Source organism: Mytilus edulis, chromosome 10 (assembly GCF_963676685.1).
Source record: "Mytilus edulis chromosome 10, xbMytEdul2.2, whole genome shotgun sequence".
Taxonomy (NCBI): Eukaryota; Metazoa; Mollusca; class Bivalvia; order Mytilida; family Mytilidae; genus Mytilus; species Mytilus edulis.
In genome coordinates this window covers 36,117,453-36,132,127 of record NC_092353.1, presented here as the reverse complement: position 1 = coordinate 36,132,127, position 14,675 = coordinate 36,117,453, and positions in this window count along the sequence as shown.

Genomic DNA, 14,675 nt, shown 5'->3' with positions numbered 1-14,675 from the left:
ATCATATATTTTCAGTTATATTCAAGATAAACAACAATTTTAACTAGTAATATACTTAAACTATATACTAAGATGATATGACAAGAATCTATTCAGTATGATACATGTAGTAAGTTATCTCTACACTCAAGAGATATTTACTAACTTATCTCTAAACTCAAGAGATATTTATTAACTTATCTCTACACTCAAGAGATAATATGTTAGTGTGTCAGAAAAATACATAAAAAAGGCTGAGTTCTGCTATCTTACTAAGAAAATAAATTACCCTAAGAGAAAATCCTAACTTCAAGTGAATTTAATCAGAATACCTCTTTCTGACATTTTTGTATAAAGTTGTAACTGATACCTCACCAGTTACATAAAACATGTTTATTATTATTAGTTATAATCAGAACCTTTCCTGAATAACTAACAATGAAATACAGTTTATACCATACATAAACTGTATTGTTTATTATAATTTCCAGACCTTTAGGAAATTATCCCTTACTTGTCAAATGTTTTCTTATTTAATCCTATTTATTTCAAAATGACAAACGTTAACAGTAAACATAAACTTCAATGAACAATTCCAATAATCCTAACTTTAAAAGATAAACTAGAAATAAAACTTCAAAAAGTCCGTTAAAATGAAATATTCCTTTTAAACTTTGAAAACGCTAACTTTACTATTTTCCTTTACAATTTAACCTTTAAATAAATGAAGTTTCTAAGAAAAATTAACCATTTTTACTGAAATAATTTACGAGCAAATAAAATACTAACTGTAAGAACCAAAAGTTTTAGCAGAACTGACGACCAAGCGTCGAAATTACGTCAATGTTGGATTGTTGGATGGTTGGATGGTTGGATGGTTGGATGGTTGGATTGTTGGATCGCGCGCTTGCCGTCCAACCAAATATTTGAATTCTTAAATAAATTACAAAAATCACAATAATATACAATTTAAGTAACCTTTATATAATAAACAAAGTTTGCATGGTACTAAACAAGTTTCTATGGTAACTAAAAATACAACAATATATACAGCGCCAACGGAAGTCACAATACGTAAACAACATTGCGAGAAGTTATGTATGTCACCGGCGGACCAAAATGTTAAATATCAAGGATAGTGAGCATTAACATCTACAAAACATTGAAGACGTTGACTACAAATACTAAAAGGAATTACAAGAAGTATGTGAAAACAGTTGCCAACACGTAAAAATAGTGTTTTTATTGAACAATCGGCCCAAGTGACACATGGGTTCTACTGCGCATGTCAATACATTTCATTCATAAAATTCAAGCACAGGTGCGTGGAATTTACTACGATTTACTACGATCTACTACAGTTGCTACAATTGGATCATCACAAAAATACAAGACATACAGTTGGATTATTCAGTGGATTATTATTATGAACCGGTAAATAATTACATGAACTTCAACTGGTTTATCAAATATATGCAAATGACAGTAATTCAATATTTCTACAAGAATCATAATATTGTAATTGTTCTTACTATACTTATTAAATGTTAATTAAAACTTATTTGCTTCAATTATCATATGTTCCAGACTACAAGCATTACAAGTAGTATAATACAAGTTATTTCACACAGTTGCTGTTTCCTACATAATAACTTTCATGAAAAATACAGAATATTAAACAGTATGCTTTATCAATACCAATTTAAAACATACATTAAAAATATCATACATGTCTATCACACGTCACAATAAAATACATGTACCCTAGTCGTCGTACTCTACATTTTACCCCCTTTCCATTATTTGCGTCCCCGCAAATACTTTAAACTTTTGCAAAAGATTCCATTTAATATTTTCTATGTCTTAAATACATATTCTTCTTAAAAAGAAATTATTTCTAAAACTGGATGAAATTAGCTTTCTTATTATAAATACAATCTATGATTATAACACAAATACATCATAATATATTAAATTATGTTAAAATTATACATAAATATATATATTTATATATTTTACAGATACACCAGTACACCGGAAGATTCAACATTGTGACCATCAGCATGAGGGCGGTAGATACCAGATAGACATATATATATACCAGATGTGGAAAATTACTGAACGTTATGAACAAACTGGAACATGGCTAAGAACCAGAGGTTTCCTGAAGGAAAATTTTAGTTACTATGCAAACAGTACCAAAACATTTAAATATAAGTTCAAAAATATACCCAAAATTAACTTTTAACACTTAAAAGCTTTGACTGTATCTAATATAAATAACTTTTTAACTTTTCAACTTTCCAAAATAAATTTTCATTCTAAATTAATTTTTCAACAACTTTTAATCTTATAATAGCCTTAAATTACTTTTGATATTATCAATTCTAATAAACAATACCATAACATTTCTATAACATTTCTATTAAAAATTAAAATTACATGTACATCTTTATTCAATCTTAAATTAAATGTCTCTTCATGTAGCTACCAGGGACTTCATCTGTTTCTTTTGTGCAACTGGAGCATTGTTGCTACATGTACAAAATGTATTGTAGGGGGTGGTTCTGGTGTCAGATCTTTTTCTTTAGTAGTCAAATGTCTACCTATTTCTTCTTCGGATACCCCCTTTCCAGACTCTAAATTTGAGGCATGAAATTGCAGTCTTCTCATTGCAATTTGGTTATTTACTTCAACTTGTTCAAGTGTGTCTTCACATTTTGATAGCATCTTTGGTTCATGTTCAACAACTTCTGCTGAACCAATTACTGTATCTTGATCATACATGTATGGGTTCATTATACTACATGTACTAGCATGACTAGTATAACAAGTAACATCTTGGCTTATGTTAGCTTGGCTACTATTACTATTGACTAAACATGGTGCCATTACTAATTGAAATCTTTCTGAAAATTTCTCAGTGGGTTGTAAAATGCAATCTTGAACTGTTTCAGGAGAATCATCATCAAGTCGGTCAATGAAAACATCAACAAAATTTTCAGACCTTGGGGGAGTTTCATAGTAAGCTTCCCCATAAATTTTTCGTATAAATTCATTTCTTTGGCCAATTTGTGTACAATGGACAGCATGACCACCGAGCAGTATAATTCCTTCTGTTAACTTTATGTCAGCAGGACCCCACTGAGATTTCATCAACACATCTAGTCCTAACAAAGCTTCGTCTTCTATATTTGCAACTATCATTTCTGTATCAAAACATAAATTTCCTAATTTAATTTCAAAAATAGCTTTCCCTAGCTCCTTTATGGGTTTGCCATCAGCACAAGCTAAAGTATTAGACTTTTCCAAGATTGGTCTATTAACATGAGGAATTTTATTAAAGGCATACACGGATAATACTGTCCGGACTGCCCCTGTATCTACAGTAAAATTAACCTCAGACCCTTGGATATGTCCTTCGACATAGACTCCATCACTTCGGAGTACTTGTCTTGCAATAACATTACTTGCAACTGATTGTTCACTTCCTAAAATTGGGTTAGAACAAACTAAATTTGTATCTTCTAAAGTGACAGAAGATATATTACTATTACTACTATTTTCCTCTTTACTATTACTATTACTACTAGTTTCCTCTTTACTATTACTATTACTACTAGTTTCCTCTTTACTATTACTATTGCTACTAGTTTCCTCTTTACTATTACTATTGCTACTAGTTTCCTCTTTACTATTACTATTACTACTAGTTTCCTCTTTACTATTACTATTGCTAATATTTTCCTCTTTGCTATTACTATTGCAAATATGTTTCTCTTTACTATTACTAAAAGTTATACTGCTTGTTGGTTCACATACATGTACACCAATATTGTCCAATTTATGACCGTTTTCATTAAACTTAAGGGCTAACTTCTGGTCAACTGGGTTAACCCGTTCTAGTTTAATGTGTCTGATTTAAATTCACCTTGTGACCTGCTACTATTAGGGAGAGTGTAAGGCATATTCATTTGTCTTGGAGGAGTAGCCATATTATTTCTATAATCTGGTTGCCTATTGGGATTGCTATAGCATTTTCTTGCATAATGACCGGGTCGACCACAATAGTAACATTTTGGGATGTTTTCTGGGTTATTGTTTCTGTCCGAATTGTTCTTCCTATAATTCCCATTAGGAACATAGGGTGGGGCGTTGACATTGAAGGGCTGTCTGTCAAACTGTATCTCATCATTTCTTTTCTTGTCTAGGTACATTTGATCAAACATCTTCTGTAATTCAGTTTTAGTTACTGAAATTACATCTTTTTCTGAACTTGTGGAATCTTGCTTGTTGAAATTGGTGTTCTCTTTCTTTCCTACGGTTTGATCTGATTTTTGAGAATTTTGTTTCTTCAGTTGCCTAACTTTGGAATTTTTTACTGAATTGCTCTCGTGTGTTTCAGATGTAGTCTCCTTATAGGTAATGACCTCTTGGACTGCTTCCTCTATAGTTTTGGGGTCTTTATGAAGCTCAAGATAAATTCTCGCTTCAGTATCCGACAATCCCATCAAAAATCTTTGGAGCAAGTCTTCCTGCCTGATTTTTGCATGTCTGTTGGAATACGCCTTATCATATAGGCGTTTTAATTCTGCAGCATAGTCTGCAGTGTCTTCATTAGGTTTTTTGGGTACGTCTATTAAATTGTACCTTATATGCTCTCTTATTTTCAAAAACCCCAAATCTATTCTTAAGTTCTGTGGCTAATTTTGAATAATTCTTTAATGTTTTACTATTAAGCTGATCAAACACAAAATCACCAGCTTCCCCTTGAAGTCTGGTTAACAATTCCCCCAATTTAGTTCTGTTATCCCAATTTTGAAGATTTGCAACTGCCTCAAATCTATTTATCCAGACCTCCCATTTTTCTTTTCCTGTGAAAGAAGGGAGTTTGGCATTGGAAAACCCAAATTTTGATTTTGATCGTTTACTTTGGGTTATTACATCTGTATCAATACTATTTGTATCCATATCTGAGCATGCATCACTAAATATTTCATCATCAGATTCATCACACTCAGATGCTGATGTGAAATCTAAATTACTATAAGATGTAAAACTTGGTTTATTTTTTCTAACTTTAGAAAAAAAATTGCTATTATTAGCAATTGTTGTACTTTTAGCATGTTTTTGCTGCTGACTTGAAGCATTATTATGCCTATATTGTTTGGTAAATACCAGTAAAAGCATTTTGAATGGCTGATACTACTTGACCAGTCATATCTTGTATCGCTACTTTTATACTGTCATATACCCCAGAATCACCTTGATTTTGAGGTTCAGACTTGTTTTCTATATCATTTTGCTTTTGATATCTGGAGGACCTTCTTGGAGAGCCAGTTTTTCTAGGACTTGGCCTCTTACTCAATTTCGATCTGGGTCTTAAGACTATTGTTTCTTCTTCTTCAGTCTCAATACAAGACAAGTCATTAGAAACTTCATTAACTTGGTCACTTTCAGAATGACATGGTTCATCATCAGTAGTATAGAGAGTATTAATTTCACTGTCTTCTGTGTCATATTGGCTACTATGTCCCCTATTAATATATGTGTCGGTCTTTCTTGAACGAACAGACCTTGGTTTACCCATTGCACTGTTTATCTATTACACTTCAAAAGGTTCGTATCACAGGATCCAATAAAGTTTAATGAATCCCACCGAGGATGCCAAAATTATGTAGCGGGCAGGGGCTTGAAATGCTTCGACCCAAGAGTTTTTACTCAAATTATATGAGTAGTTTGTAAATAACAAAGTCAGTACGACAAGATATGAGCTGGTCAGTATAATATAGGCATTTGCTAAAAGTCACGTAAATAAGTTTCTATCTTTTATTCATTTCAAGAATCATATATTTTCAGTTATATTCAAGATAAACAACAATTTTAACTAGTAATATACTTAAACTATATACTAAGATGATATGACAAGAATCTATTCAGTATGATACATGTAGTAAGTTATCTCTACACTCAAGAGATATTTACTAACTTATCTCTAAACTCAAGAGATATTTATTAACTTATCTCTACACTCAAGAGATAATATGTTAGTGTGTCAGAAAAATACATAAAAAAGGCTGAGTTCTGCTATCTTACTAAGAAAATAAATTACCCTAAGAGAAAATCCTAACTTCAAGTGAATTTAATCAGAATACCTCTTTCTGACATTTTTGTATAAAGTTGTAACTGATACCTCACCAGTTACATAAAACATGTTTATTATTATTAGTTATAATCAGAACCTTTCCTGAATAACTAACAATGAAATACAGTTTATACCATACATAAACTGTATTGTTTCTTATAATTTCCAGACCTTTAGGAAATTATCCCTTACTTGTCAAATGTTTTCTTATTTAATCCTATTTATTTCAAAATGACAAACGTTAACAGTAAACATAAACTTCAATGAACAATTCCAATAATCCTAACTTTAAAAGATAAACTAGAAATAAAACTTCAAAAAGTCCGTTAAAATGAAATATTCCTTTTAAACTTTGAAAACGCTAACTTTACTATTTTCCTTTACAATTTAACCTTTAAATAAATGAAGTTTCTAAGAAAAATTAACCATTTTTACTGAAATAATTTACGAGCAAATAAAATACTAACTGTAAGAACCAAAAGTTTTAGCAGAACTGACGACCAAGCGTCGAAATTACGTCAATGTTGGATTGTTGGATTGTTGGATGGTTGGATGGTTGGATGGTTGGATTGTTGGATCGCGCGCTTGCCGTCCAACCAAATATTTGAATTCTTAAATAAATTACAAAAATCACAATAATATACAATTTAAGTAACCTTTATATAATAAACAAAGTTTGCATGGTACTAAACAAGTTTCTATGGTAACTAAAAATACAACAATATATACAGCGCCACCGGAAGTCACAATACGTAAACAACATTGCGAGAAGTTATGTATGTCACCGGCGGACCAAAATGTTAAATATCAAGGATAGTGAGCATTAACATCTACAAAACATTGAAGACGTTGACTACAAATACTAAAAGGAATTACAAGAAGTATGTGAAAACAGTTGCCAACACGTAAAAGTGTTTTTATTGAACAATCGGCCCAAGTGACACATGGGTTCTACTGCGCATGTCAATACATTTCATTCATAAAATTCAAGCACAGGTGCGTGGAATTTACTACGATTTACTACGATCTACTACAGTTGCTACAATTGGATCATCACAAAAATACAAGACATACAGTTGGATTATTCAGTGGATTATTATTATGAACCGGTAAATAATTACATGAACTTCAACTGGTTTATCAAATATATGCAAATGACAGTAATTCAATATTTCTACAAGAATCATAATATTGTAATTGTTCTTACTATACTTATTAAATGTTAATTAAAACTTATTTGCTTCAATTATCATATGTTCCAGACTACAAGCATTACAAGTAGTATAATACAAGTTATTTCACACAGTTGCTGTTTCCTACATAATAACTTTCATGAAAAATACAGAATATTAAACAGTATGCTTTATCAATACCAATTTAAAACATACATTAAAAATATCATACATGTCTATCACACGTCACAATAAAATACATGTACCCTAGTCGTCGTACTCTACAATACTTTCAATACTGTAAATCACTATTTTTGAGATTTTTGAGAAAGAAAACGTTTTACCTATATGTTTTTATTGAAGTTTCCGTTGAATTGATACCTTGCTACTATAGGCACTAGGGTAAAGCTGATGACCGTAACTGCATTCACGGTCATCCCAAGATGTCGGATGAAAAATTAGGTCAGTATCTGTTTTGTATGTTACAGTGTTTCTATATCATTTTCTTTACAAAGGAGACATTGATACGATGTAAATTAATAAAAGATTCACACGGAAATAACAAATTACTACCGAAAAATGTTCAGGAAACGCGAAAATCAATTTGAAAAAATCGCTATGATGTCCGTAAATCATTATCAAAATATTTTCAAGATGACCGTAACATAAAACAAGGATGACCGTGATTGGTAAACAGATGACCTTAACTTGTAAAAGATGACCGTACTTCGTAAAGATTTACTGTAAATTATAAAGGATGATCGTAACTTTCAAATGATGACCCTCAATTCTAAGAATATCCGTATTTGTATTCATAGCTTTTTATTGTGTTTATCTTAATATGGGCTTAGTTAGCGGATATAAACATGTTTCATCAATTTATTTTTAACTATTTGCCGTATTTTGAGTTCATGACAATGATAGTAAATTGACAGAGATACGACGAAAAGTTGAAGAAACAAGAAAGTGTCTCTAGTGCATGCGTCATCTACACTATAATTTTCTATGTTCAGTGGACCGTTAAAATGGAAAAAAACTGTAATTTGGCATTATGATTAGAAAGAGCATATCATAGAAAACATGTGTACTAAGTTTCAAGTTGATTGGACTTCAACGTCATTAAAAACCTCCTCGACCAAAAACCTGAGGTGGGACAGACGAACGAACGAGCAGACGAACGGACGAACAAACAAACGGACGCACAGACCACAAAACATAATGCCCAAGAATAGAGTATAAAAACACTAATCAAATAAAGGCAACAGTAGTATACCGCTGTTCAAACTCATAAATCCATGGACAAAAAACAAAATCGGGGTAACAAACTAAAACTGAGGGAAACGCATTAAATATAAGAGAAAAACAACGACACAACACTACAATGTAACACACACAGAAACGGACCAAGCATCAGACAAAAAATCACACGAGAAAAACAAATATAACATCAAAACCAAATACATGAATTTGGGATAGACAAGTACCGTGACACGTCTTATCGCAATGTGAATTTACACTCAAAATTAAAAGAAAACATACGACGCAACGTTAAAATATAACACACACAGAAACGAACTATAATATAACAATGGCCATATTCCTGACTTGGTACAGGACATTTTTAAAGAAAAAAACGGCGGGTTGAACCTGGTTTTGTGGCATGCCAAACCTCCCCTTTCATAGCCATGTGAAATATAACATTAAAATGACAACTCAACACCACAGGACTACAGTATAAATAAATTGGAGAATACAATTGACAAAGAAACACACGAACAACAAAAGGCAACAAGTTGAAAAGTTTAATACGTCAGAAGTGCATTTTATCCACACAAGATCCACCAGTGACGCCAAGATACAAAAGTTTGAAAGCCAAAACATATGAATATCCGGTAATCGAGCCTGTTTGTATGGTTCCAGAGGAAGCAGATTAAAATCTTAGTTTATCTTTATATATGAATAACATTGCTGTATATACAAATTGACAAGGTTCCCCTCAGTGGTGGATCCAAAGGGGGGGTCTGGGGGTTGTAACCCCCTTTTTATTTACCGATCAGTGCATTTGAATGGGGACGCATAGTTTGAAACCCCTTTACCATGGGTTGGGACCCCCCTTTTTTGAAAATGGCTTAATCCGCCCCTGCCCCTTGTGATACGCTATACGCACACGACTATTTTAAGAATCTATTTTGCTGGAGCTCGCCTTCACTAGTTTGTTCGTAGTATTTTAAAAACAGGTTCTGTTAATTTACTTGCAAGACAAAATAGAAGACAAATCAAAGACGATATAATATCAATGGGTGTACATCCATTGGCATTTTTAAAAAAGTGCATTTATTATATGTCATTACAAGGAATTCCAGAAATAAAAAAACAATCTTTTGGCTTTTAGTTGGAGGCTGTGCAGCACACTTTTTTTTTATTATACTTTTAAGGTGTCATTTAATCGCACTTTTGTTGCATGTTTTTCCCACTTTTTCATGTGCATGTCTTATTGTATGTTCATTAAAAAAAATTATACCCTCTACCGTAAAAAAGATATATATGGTGAACTTTTTATTTAAAGCACGTCTTATTTTCTCATACCTTTAGGATAATAGTCTCATATAAATACGTTTTATATCAATACCATTAATAATTTGATACAAAAAAAGTAGTTATACAAATACGGATATTTCTTAGAATTGACGATCCTCCTTTAAAAATTACGGTCAACATTTAGAAATTACGGTCATCCTTTTCAAATTACGGTCATCTTTTAACCAATTACGGTCACCCTTGTTATGAATTGCTGATTCTGTTACGGTCATCTCGATTGTGCTTTACGGTCATCTTAGCGATTTTTTTAAATCGAATTTCCTGTTTCATGCACATTTCTCGGAAGTAAATTGTGATTTTCGTGTTAATCTTTTTATAAATTTACATCGTATCAATGTCTCTTTTGTAAAGAAAATGATATAGAAACACTGTAACAGACAATACAGATACTGACCTATTTTTAACCGACATCTTGGGATGACCGTGAATGCAGTTACGGTCATCAGCTTTACCCCAGTGATAGGAAAAGCATTCTGATATTTGATACATATAGTTGCATGCAGATTGTCCTGAAGTAGCAATTACTAGTTCCGCAGTTTTGTCCATCTTCAAAAATTAAAATAATAAATGCATGCGACAATTTCTAACATTACAGTTTAACTGAAATTTTAAATTCTGATCTCCAAAGCAAATCAAAAATGGTAAAGTCCTTAAAAACTGACAGACAAATTAAACGGTGTCAAGCAACGGAACAATTGAAAGACAATGTCATGTTCTTTACTAGGTCAACACAATAAAGTTAATATATAGAAAATAATGAGTAATCAATGATGATGTAAAGTATACGTTAAATCAAACAGTAACCAAATACCACAAAAGTACAAATAGTATCTATAGTTCTTAATACATTATTTTTATTATTATGTTATAGGCAATGCCCTTTATGTTTAATAGGATTATTACATTATTACTATTATTGTAAATGTATACCCTTTGGCAATGGTAAATGATAACCACACTTTTTGAGTTTTTCTGTTGGAATTTCAGGAAGTTCCATAGAAGCAGGAAAACATTTTATTGGCCCAATTGAGTGCTATGGTGATGCATAGTCTTTTATATGAAGCAGCTAGGAAAATTTATACAATCCTTGGTGATGATTTACTCAACTTTACAACAACTAGTCGTGTTACATGTCATTAAAACGACATTTGGATTATTACAATCATGTAGATAAATTCAACGAAACTTTACCAATTTTTTATATATACTTAGTCGAACACTCCCAAAATTGGGAACCCGACAGATTTTAAGATTTTGTATATGCATGACATACCCATTTTTGGTTTTATATCAACATGCAGCAAATGTCATCATTTTTAGATTTCAGATTCACAAGTTTCCTATTGAATTATCTCGATATACAAAACAAAAAAACATCATGTATTATCTTGTATATTTATATAAACACAGGTATGTAAAAGTAATGTTCAATATGCACAATTAGTACCAGTTGTTATACTGATTTTCTGCTTAAATATTATTTTAACAAACTTAATAAATATATTGTAGAGCAAACAGTCAACCATTCTGATGACTAAAATAAAATTACTTATAGTCAATATAGAATAACGACTGTTAATTCCCTTTGCATGTATATAACTTTATTGTTGTTATTTAGAAGAGATACCGTAAACATGAGTACAAGTCATATAGTCCACCCGTTTTATTAAGTACTGTTCAATTAAATTTAGGTGAGTGCTTAATTTAAAATCATGACTTTACTAGATCAACTAAATTATCCTTTTTACTGTGCATCATTCAATTTAAATTTTGATTGCTGATAAACATCCTATCAATATCTTTATAACATAGATGATTATTACATCACCTTGATAGCTCAATGTGACTATTTTCATAAGTATTTCTACTTTGATTTTTTCTTCTTCTAGAAATGTGATTGATATGGCAATATATGGCCATGAGCATTATCGAGATGAGACGAAATGAAATATTAACAAAACAGTATAGAAACGTATACAAATTGTTAACATTCCACGTATTGATTAATGGACATATTTTTTTTTTCAAATTCAATATTAATTTATGATCTCAATTCTAAAATTTGACACATTTAATTAGAATCTTTATGTTTTATATTTTCAAATAAAAATTACTTTGTTATTATAACATGATTAATGGCCTTATAATTATGCATTACCACATTCTGCTTTGTGTCCCCTTCATTGACCATCTTTTGTATAACAAGATGATTGCTAATTATGAACTCAAATGGAAGAATAACGCCTTTCGTTTATTATAGTTTAATCGTTTTTGCAATAATAAAAGGTGTCAAACGTATACGTTAATAACTTAAAAAGGTCATTGGAAGGTACCAAGACCTCGTTGATAATTAATATTCCATATCAACTTCACAAATAATACACGATGGACTTATATATTTTGTGTTCTGACGTTGCTTATCATCTTAAAAACGTGTATATTATTTTTGCATTTGTTTAAATGAATATTACTTTTACTTGTTAGTCTGTTTTTGGTTATATCTATTTGAGGTAGCTCTGTACTTATACATCCCGTCATTGTGTTATTGTGCAATGGTAAATTCTTGTATCCCTGGTTTTTTTTCATTTTTACTAAATAAATATGCTTTTTGTCTTTTTGTCTTTCTTTGTTACATATTTAATTGTTTTTATAGTGATTTAGTGTCTGTTTTTTGGTTCACACATCGTTGCCAATAATAATGGATTTTTTTTTTCAGACTGGGATACTAGTGAGAGGTTAAGCTAGCTATAAAACAAGGTTTAATCCACCATTTTCTAGATAAGAAAATGCCTGTATATGACATTATTTTCTTTTTGTTTGATGTGTTCGAGCTTTTGATTTTGCTATTTGATTAGGAATTTTTTGTTTTGAATTTTCATCGGCGTCCGGTATTTTCGTGATTTAACTTTTTTGCAGGTAAAAACAAAATGTTTTAAGCGCTAAACCTCCTCATTGCAGGTTCACCTCGACAGGTTTTTTTCGATTTCTGTTTCTTCTGGGTTTTTTTTTTTTTTTATAAAAACAACTAAAACTGAAAAGATTTTTTTTAAAGGTCTTAAAGGAATTTATGATGGGAAAAGTCCATTTGTCCTCTTGAAACCAAGAAGTCAAACTACAAATGCAAATGTATTTTTATCTATATATTATTTTATTTATATATTTCTGAATTTAGTATGAAGTAGTACATATTTTTGTTAAGGGGCCAGCTGAAGCATGCATACGGGTGCAGATTTTCCTTCACATTTTTACTTCAAAGTTAAAGATCTGTTTTAGACACCCATGTTAGTTATAGATTATCAGTGATACAGAATATTGAAATAATTACTTTTGCATAATTAACTGATTGAATTTCCATTAACAAAGAATATATAAAAGTACACCTTAATTATTAAATCTCTATATTTAATAAGTGGGTGTCTCTGTGACCGAGTGGTCTGAGTAATTCGACTACTGTATTACTAACCTGTCATTTTTTTTTATTTTCTCCAGGCCTTCTGCATCACTACATTTAACCATCACGGAAATGCCAAAAGTGCCCCAATTGGCGTATAACATCATCACCATATATTAATCAATCAATTGGTTAAGTTGATGAAGAAGCATTAAAGGTTAAACATTATTGGAAAACATGATAACTTGAATGATAACTACATGTATCTCCCAGCATAGTTGAGCTCGTCTTAATTTTGTGTTTTTAATCAAGTCTTGTTTTCCAATCGTATTGTTATTGTTATTATACTGTTTAGATATAGGAAGATGTGGGTTGGGTGCCAATGAGACAACTCTTCATCCAAATAACAATTTATAAAAGTAAACCATTAAAGGTCAATGAATGGCCTTCAACACACAGCCTTGGCTCACACCAAACAACAAGCTATAAAGGGCCAAAACATTACTAGACGTGTAAAACCATTCAAACGGGAAAACCAACGGTCTAATCTGTATAAAGAAACGAGAAACGAGAAACACGTATAAATAACAGAAACAAACGACAACCACTGTACATCAGATTCCTGACTTAGGACAGGTACGAACATTTGCAGCGGGATTAAACGTTTTAATGGTTAAGGCCCATAATGAAAAAATATTGAAATATTGAGATTATTTGAAAAGGTGTATTTCATTGGTTAATCGGTTACTTTGTAGCTTTAAAATATCAAATGGTATGGATATCATATACAAGGCATACACTATTATAACTAATTCGTTTTCAAATGATAAATGGGAAAATATTCATTTTATTTCATAAAGTTCATGGGAAGTTGTAAAACAATATAGTACAAACGTATTTAGATAAAGATTACAAAAACATTTTTTAAGTTTACTGTTTGAACAGAAAGGAATATAAAATTACATTGAAACTCTTTTCAAATGCATTTTAAAATTGATTTTGAGTTTTTGCAATTATAGAAAAAAGCTTATTTTGCAGAGGCAAATTTCATATAAATAACACCAACACAGAATGACAATCCACCATCAGTGCTTCCGTCAAAGCGTTATATATTTTACAAATTTACGCTGCCAAAAGAATATGAGATATGATATCCAGAAATAGAATATTTTGAGAGCTTCAAAAGTTTTTGCTTGAGGCGTTTGCAAGTTTTATGATAAATTCACATGAACTATCAACTTTAAAATAAGAAAAAACTAAGACATCTTGTTTGTTTTTCATTTATATACCTTTATGTATTTAAGTATGCATCCACCTAAGAATCATGCCGCGGGTGATACATGGATAGTTGTCAAATTGACTTTTTTGGGCTTCATATGTTCTATTTTTG